Source organism: Octopus bimaculoides, chromosome 5 (assembly GCF_046866305.1).
Source record: "Octopus bimaculoides isolate indiv1 chromosome 5, ASM4686630v1, whole genome shotgun sequence".
Classification (NCBI taxonomy): Eukaryota; Metazoa; Mollusca; class Cephalopoda; order Octopoda; family Octopodidae; genus Octopus; species Octopus bimaculoides.
The window spans coordinates 52,563,256-52,575,979 of record NC_142932.1 but is presented as its reverse complement, the minus strand read 5'-3'; the positions used below and the strand labels follow the sequence as shown (position 1 = coordinate 52,575,979).

Sequence of the window (12,724 nt, the reverse complement as noted above, 5' to 3'; positions counted from 1 at the left end):
ATGGACATACTGGGGCACCACCTTGAAAAACTTGTAGTCAAATGTATCAACCCAGAAATTTTTTTTTTACTTTTTTAAGCATGGTACTTACACTATCAGTCTCTTTTCACTAAACCACTAAGTTATGAGGATGTAAAGAAACAAAGACCAGCTGTCAAGCAGTGGTGGGGGGACAAACACAGACACAAGCACACATACAAAACACACACACAAAATGCACACATACAAAACACACACACAAAATGTACACATACAAAACACACACACAAAATGCACACACACACATACAATGGGCTTCTTTCTTTTTCTGTTTACCACATCTATTCACAAGGTTTTGGTCAGCTCAAGTCAATAGTAGAAAACACTTGCTCAAGGTGGCATGCAGTGAAACTGAACCTAGAACCATGTGGTTGGGAAGCAAGCTTCTTACCACACAACTACACCAGTACCTATATATATTTATTTTTCTTTTCTTTTATTTTTAGAACATTGCCGTAGCAAATTTACACATTTCATGAATGCAACAAGATCTCTCTGTCCAGTATTACTAACCTGATGATCAGCTGCATCTGTGATATTTCATATCAGTAATTTCATCAAAGGTATGAATCATTGTAACTAGATATTTTACCTGGTTGATATGATGACCATTGCACACCTGCTGTGCGGATGTTTGAGAAGCCAAAAGTATCTGATACCTGAGCTTTTAATACAGATAACCTGATATTTTGAGTCAGTTAGTGTAATCTCTATGACACATCTGTAATGACACCATACCTGATGTCTCATAATTGCTACACCTCCTCATTCACAAACATGATTGTTCTTGAAGCAGTGTGGGAGACTCTGCATGGTTGTCATGGTTACAGCTAAATCAGAATCTACAATTAAGAAAAGGACATATTGATTGACTTAATTCTAGTTATACTAGCTTTCTTTTAAAGGTAAATGATTATTTAAGCTAGGAAGTATTTTAGAATTTTTTTTCTTTTTTTTATCTGCTTCACAGTGCTTACATGAGGCTAAATAGTGCTACCTTTTGTCACTGTTTTTCTGAGGAGGCTCCAAGGAACTCAATGAGTCTGTAAAAAAATTGTACAAGATAAGATGTCTTTTATTAAAACTTAATAAAAATTTATTTTGCAAAACATATATAACATATATATATAATGTTTTCTTTCAGAAACAATTTTTATTTCATTTAATCATCAGCATCATCATCATCAGTTAATGTCTGTTTTCCATGAAGGTATGGGTTGGACAGGTTGATGGGATCTGGTGTCTACTTTCACAACTGAGTAACTCACAAGACAAAACCCCTCCACTGAGTAGGAGTACAATATTGAGGGAGGTGGCTTTGTACCAAATACTCCTACCTGCACACTAATTCATTGCTGTACTCAGTGACATCATTGGTACTTCTGGGTACAAAATCAAATTGCCTCTTACCTTGTCTAACTCTTTTCCTAATTTGATGAGCTATAATCTTGTAATTTTCATGACCTGGTCTAGCACTTTGATACCTCTGTAATTACTTCTCTCTGAGGCATCTACCCTTGAATAATACTGCTACACCACTCATCAGATATGATACCTTCCTGTTAACCCAATTAACTATATGGGTGACTTGGCTGTAGTCTACTTCACCAGATATTTTAAACAGAGGGACTAATCATTTTAGTTGATCGGGCACAAAACCAAACTGCATCTCATCCTAATCAGTTGAGTTATAATTGTTTCTGCAACTTCCATGATCCATATTATTAGCATTATGGTGCTGAGGATTTTTGGTAAAATAAAGGTATGATGGATCCTATTATTATTTGAATAAATTTTATAACTGTTCAATGATGATACTACAGGGAATGACTAGGTTTCATTGGACTATTACACCATACCTCAGCCATCAAAGGAACTTCTGTGTGGTCATCATCATAGACATAGTCAAGTTTCACTTAAATAAAATTGCTGGAACTCTGTCGGTTATGATGGCAAGGGTTGCAGTTGATCTGATCAGCAGAACAGAATGCTTGTGAAATTAACATTCATGTGGCTGTGCACTCCACAGACATATGTACTTTTAACATAGTTCTCTGGGAGTGACACAGACTGTGTCAAGGCTGGCCATTTGAAATACAGGTACTACTAATTTTTTCCAACTGAGTGAACTGGAGCAACATGAAATAAAGTGTCTTGCTCAAGGACACAATGCATTGCCAGGAATTAAACTCACGACCTTAGGATAGTGAGCCACATATCCTAACCACCAAGCCACATGCCTTCATTAATAAAATAGATTAATTAACTAATGGGATCCTAGATTGTTATCATCATCATCATCATGGTACGCTTTTTTACAAAGTATTGATGACACTACAACAAAAGTCTTCCCAATTAAATGCAAGTTCTCGTATTGGATGAAGCTATAGCGTTACTTCATTCTCACATTCTCATAGTATTTTCTTGGTTTGCCATTGCTTTCCCCAACTGGAAGGCCATTGGCCCACGGGGAGCTCATCCATTCTTCAACAGGCCTTGTTTCTAGTCCTGCTGGGTGTTCAGACATTCTTCACATGAGTAGCAAGCTACTTAAGTGGGGGTGGTTTAGTTGGCAACCACTTGAGCATAGAACAGGTTGTAGTGGTTTACTTGGTACCAGTAGCAGATCTCATCACAGTTTGACAAGGTCCTTAACCTGGCTTGGTACCCTTTTTCTTTTTCTTTTTTTTTTTTTAAAAAAAAGAAACTAATGATTAAAGCTGAAAAGCTTTCTTCGTCATTGGTTTGCATAGTTAGGGCTGAACTTGGGATAAACAACAATGAGAGTTGAAGAAAGGCAGAAGTGGGAAAGCAAGACTTTTCAGTGATGATGATGATTGTGTGTGTGTGTGTGTGTGTGTGTGTGTGTGTGATAGAGCGAAAGCAAGAGAGAGAGGAGTGGTTTTAATTGTGTCTATGGTAGGTGAATAGGAGTGATGTAGGGATAGATTTAGCTAAGTCAAGGTAATATTTAAGTGAAGGTTACCATATTTTTAGGAGCATTAGCAAAGCATAAGAAGAATAGAGAGGAAATACAGACAGCCGTATAGATATCATTTAAATTTGGTGGAGTGACTTACACAAACGTGTTCATATTTGATATTGTTACACACACACACACACATATACACACACACATTCCCATTAGCATAAGAGATATGAATATCTAGCAACTTACATGCTAGATTGATTCACACCTAGAGCTGACAATAAAAATAACTCATTTTATAACTCGGGGTAATATCACTCACATAGACACTTTTTTTTCTTTTTGTTGACAATATGTATTACTGCAAACAGATATATTTCTTATAAACACTGTCATTTGAGAATGACAGATATATGATTCTCTCACCCTGAACCAAACCTGGAATTCAGTTTCCTGTTGGAAAGAGCATGGGTGTGGCCGTGTAGTAAGAAGCTTGCTTCCCAACCCCATGGTTCTTGGTTCAGTCCCACTGTGTGGCACCTTGGGCAAGTGTCTTCTACTATAGCCTCAGGCCAACCAAAGCCTTGTGAGTAGATTTATTAGACAGAAACTGGAAGAAGTTCGTCATATATATATATATATATATATATATATATATATATATAGGTTAGTTGAGTTAGAGGTTAAGATAACCATCTAAGGGATAGAAGTATCCATTACACTACTGGTATATTACCTATATTTAACCATGGGCATACATATGCAAACATATTATGTTCATAAGCTGTTATAGGTAAAGACAAGGATAATCATGGGTTTATCAAGAATCAAAATTTAAAGAAAACAGAAAATGGAGAAGTACTGATTAACAACAATTGACTTACGTCAATTATTATTTATTAATTCAATGCAAATAGATGCATCCCATCTAACAGTTGTTTCTGCTTCTAATGTTATATGGTATTGCCATTGATATTCAAAATATGTAAAAATATTAATCATATTTCATAATAAAATCAATCTGAAACAAGGAGCTTCATCAGATTTGAAGAATAAATAGAGTAAAGTTGAATATAGTTGTAATCATACCATTTTGCTTGTGTGTCTCTTTGGGCCGTTAAGTAAAAGACTATTTATTCTTCACTCTGATGAAGCTCTTTGTTTCAAATTGGTTTTATTACCAAATATGATTAATATTTTGCAATACCATATAACATTGGAAGTAGAAACAGCTGTTAGATAGGATGCAGTCTGTTTGCATTGAATTAATAAATGATAATTGATGTAAGTCTATAGTTGTTAATCAGTACTTCTCCATTTGCTGTTTTCTTCATATATATATATATATATATATATATATATATATATATATGTGTGTGTGTGTGTGTGTGTGTGTGTGTGTGTATCTAAGCAGTGTTAGCAGTTATAATAACTAACTAAGGGATAAAATATTCGTATATACTAGTGGTATCCGTCACCCATGTTATCTCTGGGCATGGGTATGCAGGCACACTATGCTCTTATGGTACAGGTAACAACAGAATAAACAAAAGTTTATCAGGAAACAAATATAAATAATCAGAAAATGGAGAAGACCTCAGATCAACATGCACATCAATTGGGCCCCATTTATAGCTTATTATTTAATAAAAAACATGGCATAACATCTATGTGACATAACATTTAAATCACATAAATGTTATGCCATGTTTTGTATTAAATAATAAGCTATAAATGTGATCCAGTTGATGTGCTTTTTGATTTGAGGTTTTCTCCCATTTTCTGATTCCACACAGCGCAGGAGTGGCTGTGTGGTAAGTAGCTTGCTTACCAACCACATGGTTCTGGGTTCAGTCCCATTGCGTGGCACCTTGGGCAAATGTCTTCTACTATACTACTATAGCCTCAGGCCGACCAAAGCCTTGTGAGTGAATTTGGTTGGCCGAAACTGAAAGAAACCCATCATATATATATATATATATATATATATATATATATATATATATATATATATATATATATATATGTATATATATGTATGTGTGTATATGTTTGTGTGTCTGTGTTTGTCCCCCCAACATCGCTTGAGAACCGATGCTGGTGTGTTTACGTCCTCGTAACTTACTGGTTCAGCAAAAGAGACCGATAGAATAAGTCCTGGGGTCGATTTGTTTGACTAAACCCTTCAAGATGGTGCCCCAGCATGGTCACAGCCCAGTGACTGAAACAAATAAAAGATGAAAAGGAACAAAGATCTATTGTCTGTTCCATGCTGTCCATACATTTTGTGCTATATACTCCACAAAAGAATGAATACTAGATAGAGTGAATGGGTGTGCAGAAAGAATTGTTAAGAGAATACTACTTTATGCAGTTGCTGTAGTGAACACACTTGCTCAAGGTGGAAGTGGGATGGGGACTGAAGCCACATGGTTTGCAAAGTGAACTTCATAACTGCACAGTCTTACCTGTGCTTACATTTTTGTCTTACCTGTGCTTACATTCTTGTCTTATCTGTGCCTACATTCTTAAATATTCACACCTTCAGAAAGTTTATAGTCTACAGCTTCTAAACTTCATGCAAATATCTTAACATGCTGTGACTTAATAGGAAGCAACTGTAATATTGTGGAGTAGTGGGTGTTGTATGTACATGAAGGATCATGTTTATAGCAGGGTCAGTAAGGACTGTTGAAATATAAAAAAAAAAAATCCATAAGTAGGAAAGGGTAACATTTTTGTTTTTGTTATATAACTATTACAGGTAAGGCAGCAAACTGGCAAAACTGTTAGCACATCAGACAAAATGCTTAGCAGCATTTTTGCATGTCAATGTTCTGAGCTCAAATTCCACCGAATCAGTGTTGCCTTTCAGGGTCGATAAAATAAGTACCAGTCAAGTAATTGACTTTTCCCTCCCTTCAAAAAAAGCTGACCCTGTGCCAAAATTTTAGGTCAAAGCAGTGAGCTGGAAAAATCATTAGCATTCCAGGGAAAATGTTTAGTGGCATTTCATTCCAAGTCAATATAATATGTAATGTAAACATTTAGGTATTGTCACTATCTTTCCAAATCTTGCTTCATTTCACATAAAATTTTTAGGCCTCCCAAAGTTGTAATTGGTGTATAAGTCTACCAACTTTTTTTTTTTTTTTCTTCTGTAAATTTTGGTCTGAAGATAGGTTAACATTCTAGACCTTCCTTCTGTCATTGTTGACCATAGGATTCTCTACTTCAATAGTTCCTTGGCATAACTTGGGTAAGATACTTTTGTGAAAGACTGGCTATTGCTCTATGTATACAAGTCTCCTCTGTTCATGTCAATAGTGTTGCCCAAAAGGAAACTAACACTGATACAATTTGGTATCAATACTAATGTAGATGTTACCATTACATTTTACTTGTTTCAGTCACTAGATTGTGGCCATGCTGGAGCACCCCAGTACTTATTTTCTTTTTAAGCCTGGTTCTTATTCTAGTGGTCACTTTTGCCAAACTGCTAAGTGATGGGGATCTAAACATACCAACACTGGTTGTCAAGCAGTGATGGGGGACAAATACAAGCACAAAGACATACATACAGATATTTATACACAATTGACAGGCTTCTTTCTGTTTCCATCTACCAAATCCACTCACAAACTTTTGTTGGCTATAGCAGAAGACTTTTGCGCAAGGTGCCACACAGAAGTTCGCTTCCCAACCACACAGTTCTGGGTTCAGAAACTAAACCCAGAACTGTGTGGTTGGGAAGCGAACTTCTTACTCAGCCCTGCCTGAATAGATTCCACAAAGTATCCTGTCTGACACATTAACATTTCTGAAATTAAGTGACATTAGCAGGTTTTGAACCTACAAAGTAAAATAAAGAAACTGGGACAAATACATCAATTTAATGCTCTAATGACTCAGCCAATTCACCTCAACAATAACTGTGATAAATATCATAGAGGTATTGGTTGTAGTTATGGTAGTGGTAGAGGTGATGTTTAATTCCAGGACGTCCATTATTGATCTAGGAGCACATCTTTGATTAAAAGCAGTAAGTCGAATGAGAAATGATTTGAACCATAATAACCTGGTCAAACCATCCCTGCTTAGAAAGTAGTTGTAAAAATTGATGATATCTCTAGGAGAACATTATCCAATGTGTGTGTGTGTGTGTGTATTTATTTTTAAGGATGGTAGGGCGTGTGTGATTGGAGGGAGATTACCTGCTACCTCTATCAGGAGGTGCAACCACATACAGGCCTGCTTATTGGCTTAAGTGTAGTGATGTTATTAGTTGATGGTGGTAAAGGAAATAGTTGTGGTAGCAGTAATGGTGGTGGCGGCGGCGGCGGCATTATTATTATTATTATTATTATTATTATTATTATTATTATCATTGCTGGTTGTGAAAACAAGTGACTAAAACACTTCCTTACAATGTCTTTCCCAAGCTGAAATGTAATAATAAAAAAAAAAAAAGAATCAGACAAAACTAAACAAATAATTAAAACGAAAATGAAATTCCACTGCCCTTCCCCCTGGTCCTATTCTCTCATGTGGCTCAGAGATGAAGTTGAAAGGCTGAAGTAAGAAGATAATATGTCATTAAAAAACTAACTGATCCCTTCCTCTACCTTCCTTAATCCTATTGTGTTTCGTCTTTTATACCAATATCTTTTCAGTTAGTCTGTCAATTGTTGTATTGTGACCATACTACATTGGTCCTTCATTAATTAGTTGCTTTGCTTGGTACTCAACTGATGTTTATCATATTTTTGGTATCTTTTCTATTTGGTCAGCTAAATACTTTGGTGGTGTCCACCAGTCTGGACATTTGGGTTTGTTGTTCTTTATGTTCATTTTTTTTTACTTTAAGTTTCTAGGTTTTCTGTTTTTCATTCATGGTTTGATTATATTCATAAGCCCTTTTGTTATTTTTTTTAAAAAAGTAATCATAAACATTATGATTATTTTGGTGCCAGTCAGTCTGTGTTGAGGATTTATTTTTCTTTAGAAAATATTCAGACACTTTAGTCCAGTTGTTTCATTCAGACTCCTTCAGGGCCTCTGTATTTTCATGTGACTCTATTTATATTACCTTAAGAAAAATTTTTGATATAAATAAAAACAATTTTCTACAAAAAAAAGAAAAGAAAAGAAAGAAAGAAACAGTAATTAAGAGTTTTAGCCTTTCAGTTTACTTTTCTCATTTGACTCCCATGTCATCTGAAATCTGTGAATCCCAACATAAATGGGTAAAAAAAAAATTCTTAGGGAAAAATGCCAGAAAAATCACAGGTCAAAGTTACAGTACACACACATACATCTTTTAAAAAAATGAACAGTTTTAGATAAGGTATTGGGATATAACATGATTTTTTTCACATATGTACAATGTCATTCATAGAAAATGTATTGCTATTGTATACAATTTTTTAATTGTCACCTATTAAAGCACAAAATATTTCTTTAATTACTATATAACTGGTGCAATGCATGGAATATCTCGGTGCACTGAAGATTTTTAAAAGTATAACTTTAGGCTTTTTCTTTTCAATCACTTTTAATTTTAAAACAAATATCTGTGCAAAGGGCACCAGTATTTCTGCCATTTGATCTCTAGTGCATTACAAATTAAAAATGACTGAAAAACACTGCTTTGCTACAATGAAATATCAACCTTTTTTTCCTGTGATTTTTATTTCCATTCAGCCCTCAGCATTTGGTAGTATTTGTCAAATTCAGTCATCTAAACTACTTTAATCCTATCTGTCTTCTCCCTGTGTAAATCTTCAGTTTCATTCTTTGTTTATTAAAGGCAGTTGCTTTCTACCTGTCAAAGTTAATCTCTATACCTTTTGATACTGACTCGATAGTTCTCATAATCCACTAAATCCCTCCTATAGTGCCATGTTTTACTCTTGTTTTCTCAACAATAAGGTTGATTCATTCTCTGTTTGTTCAATTTTCATCACTGTGCCAGTATTTTCACACTTAAAATTTTTTATATATATATATATATATATATATATACATACAGACTTGCACATATATATCATGATCATTTAACATCCATTTTCCATGCTAGCACAGGCTGGATGATTTGATTGGAGCTGGTAAGGCCAGGGGCTGTACAAGGCTCCATTGTTTGTTCTACATGGTTTCCTAATGCCAACCACTCCACAGAGTGTACTGGGTGCTTTTTATGTGGCACCAGCATTGGTATCAATCCTGCTGTGGTCGACTGATCTTCTTGAGTAGAGCAGTGTGCTAGAGTGGATTTGGTAGACAGAACCACAAAGAAGCCCAAAGTATTGGGGTCAATTTGTACCAGTAAAATTCTTCAAGGTGGTGTCCCTGCATGGCCACAATCTAATGATTGAAATCAGTAAAGGATAAAAAATAAAAGATGCATTCTTTGAGACATATGTGTTGCTTTCTGGTGGTGTTCCCAACATAGGATGTACCACATTTGCTTCAGACCACTTCATATGCTACTTAAACCCTTAAACACATGGTGTTGATGGGGAAATTGGGAAGTGAGCAACCCCTCCACCATTGCTGTTTGTAGTTTGATCTCAGAACAGTAACTTCTGCACCATCTGCATGTTCAGAACCTCCTTGCAGATCGCTCAGTAGATTGCAGTAATAGTTCTGTTTCCAAAGTAAGGTAGTTCTTAGAAGTACTGGGTGCTTTTGACATGGCACCATCACCATTCCTTTGTATGTGGTACTATCACCAGAGCTTTTTACATGGCACCATCATCAGCGTGTTTTATGCAACATCAGCACCAGTGCTTTGAACCTTCTAATGATGGTTACTAACATTACTGCTATTGATATACTGTTGTTTGGTGAAAGATGCTGGATAGCCACTGTCTTGCAGGATCTTGTAGAACCATTTGATTTTAAGAGCTTAGTATGTTATGTTACTGCACTTGTTGCTTGTATGTAAAATTTTGTTTCATACATAGTTGGCTTTAGCTCTGGTAGTAAGGCCCAACTTGTTTCCTGTTGGTTACTTTCTAATAGATGTTGGTATAATTTGACCTTTTTGCCATAATCCCAAGTTGAAAATAGAGCTGAGAGAAGGCTCCAGATTTTCCAGAGTGTTTAATATCGAATTTGATGTGATCATTGTTAAATTTTTGGTATATGTTGACAACCTCCACCGTTCTGAGCAAAGAGAACAGCTTCTATACCACCTCTCATTTCTCTACATATCCCCATGACAGGGTTCTAACCCTGAAATATTGAAGAAATGCAAGTTTACTAAAAGTGAGAATTTTTTTTTCCTCAAGGTAACTTGCAGTGAAATTACCTTTAGAAGTTAAAATATGTCACAAACGTATTTGAACTAACCTAAAAGTTTGTTTATTTCTTATTATGGCATAGCACTGCTACTACTATATTTGTTCTGACCTGATCTGTGAGCACAAGTCAGTCACTAATATTGACTGTTCTATTATAAAGCTACGGCTTTCTAATCTGCTCAGGGTTATCTCTCTCTGATATGTGTGTGTGTGTGTGTGTGTGTGTGTGTGTGTATGCATCAGTATGTATGTGTGAAGGTATGCGAGTGCATATGTGCATGTGTATATGTTTGTGCATATATGTATATGCACATGTATCTGTATAAGTATATGCACACACACACACACACACACACAAAACAGTAGCATACTTGAGCTTTTTTACTAAAATATCTGACCATGCAAAGTTTGCTGTCTTGTTGTATATAGTTTAAATGAAACATAGTGAGATAGACTTAAAATTGATTTGGGAAGCCAGTATTATGGAAGTTAGATATAGAAGCAGTGTAAACTTTTTGTGTTTCTTTCATATATACTTTGCTTCTGTTATTTTCTCCTTTATTTCCAACTTGCGTTGTTACGGCTTGCCAAAACAATTTTATACTGTCTTGTATTTTTTCACTTTTGTTTTTCTTTTCTTTTTTTTGTGTTTAGTTATGTCACTTCATGCAGTCTAGTTGATAGGAGATGGAGTTCAATAGGTGAAGATATTCTAGACATGTAAATGCTCTTGGAACTAGAAGAATAAGAATTATCATTTGATAAGAAGTGGGGAAAAGTGAAGAGTAAGAAATTTTAAAATGATGTAGAAGAAAATCGCTGGGAAAAGACCTAGTGAACAAAATATAATAAAAGAATACAGAATAACATAAAGGAAGGTAGAGGTTAAATATACAGGCTGAGGAGGTATTGAAGACATATAGTTTGTCATTTCTGTGTCTGCTTTGTTGACAATGACTGGCAGGATGAGGAGAAAATACCAGATTAGTTGTTGAGAAAAAGGAATTCACATGGCCTTGTTTGCATTTAGAGCTAGGCTTAAATCTTAGTTTAGACAGACTTGGTCTTCAGAAAACATTTTTAGGAGGAAGGTAATTTCATGTGTAGGCATACTTGTAGTAATCTTTAAGTGACATAAACTTGTGAAGCCTCAATTTTTGTGTCATTTAAGAAACTGGGAGCCTATAGGTGTTTCACTAAGGATCAGAAGCTAGACTGCAAGATTCTGCTTTTTCCAGAAAAATTTATATTTGCATTTAACAATGAGGAAGCCTCAGTAAAATGAAAGTAAAAAAAAGAGAGAAAATGGAGCTTAATGAAGTATTTTTGATATTGATTGATTTATCTGATTCTGTTTGATTTTATTGCAGAAGTTGTACTGTTGTGGTATTGGCTTGATAATGCTTCTAGAATATAGGAGAGTATATTACTTTTCATTGGAGAAATAATAGAAACCAGGTATACATGCAGTGTGTTTGGGTATGGGCAGGAATGTCTACACAAGATTTTGCCTGCCAAATGTTACTCATAAGACATTAGTCAACCCTTCACTGTAGTAGAAGCACCACTTGCCCACAACAACTTGTAATCTCATCAAAGCAGAGCTTTATTCTTTACATGTCTGTGTATTAAATTAGGTCAGTCATAAAACTTTCTACTACTGATAGGACATAATGCTATGCATATGCATTATATATATATGTGTGTGTGTGTGTGTGTGTGTGTGTGTGTGTGTGTGAGGGTAAGGAGCAAAGCAAACATGACCATAGCTACATACCTTGGTAAAATATATTTATTAGCAGAAGAGGCAGTATTGATACTAAGAGGTAATATTTATTCCCACTTAAAATGTGGATGTTTTATTAGAACAAACTATACTGCCGTAGTTACTAATAAGAGAAACTCTCACATTGGCTTTTGGTGCAAAATGCTAGCAATATAAACAAGAGTGAATTTTGCTCCAAAAGCCAATATTAGAGTTTCTCTCATGGTATCTACCACAGTAGAGTTTGTTCTAACAGAACATCCACATTTAAGTAGGGATAAATATTACTTCTTTGTATTAGCATTGCTTCTGTTGCTAATATATACTTTTTAACCAGCTCACTGGCTAATCGTGATGATGACACCTGCTTTGGTACATTCTATATTCTGCACTGGTAAATTCTATTTCTCACTGGCAGGGAAATGAGTTGCTATTATCTCTAGCGATCGAGTGTCCATCATTGACAGGACCAAAGAGAAGGTCGAAATCATGTGATCTTGTGTAAAAAAATATATGTATGTATATATATATATATATATATATATATATATATATATATATATATATATTGACCGTTGACTGAACACTATTCAATTTTTTTTCTCCGTGCATAATAATAATAAGGATTATTATGAAGTTTCATGGCATTGCCTTTAATTCTTTTAATATACAGGTGTTGGACAAAAT

At 35.1% G+C, this 12,724-nt stretch overlaps 1 protein-coding gene across 3 annotated transcripts in view; it reads left to right on the top strand.

Moving 5' to 3' along the window:
• Nucleotides 1-483: 483 nt before the first annotated feature.
• LOC106873989 (uncharacterized) overlaps nucleotides 484-12,724 on the top strand; it is a 45,500-nt gene continuing 33,259 nt past the window's right edge. For 2 of the 3 annotated variants that reach the window (XM_089352267.1, XM_089352266.1), the window contains exon 1: nucleotides 484-602. The gene's annotated coding sequence lies outside the window, so the exon portion shown is untranslated. The remainder of the gene's footprint in view (nucleotides 603-12,724) is intronic. The other variant, XM_089352268.1, reaches the window with a different exon arrangement.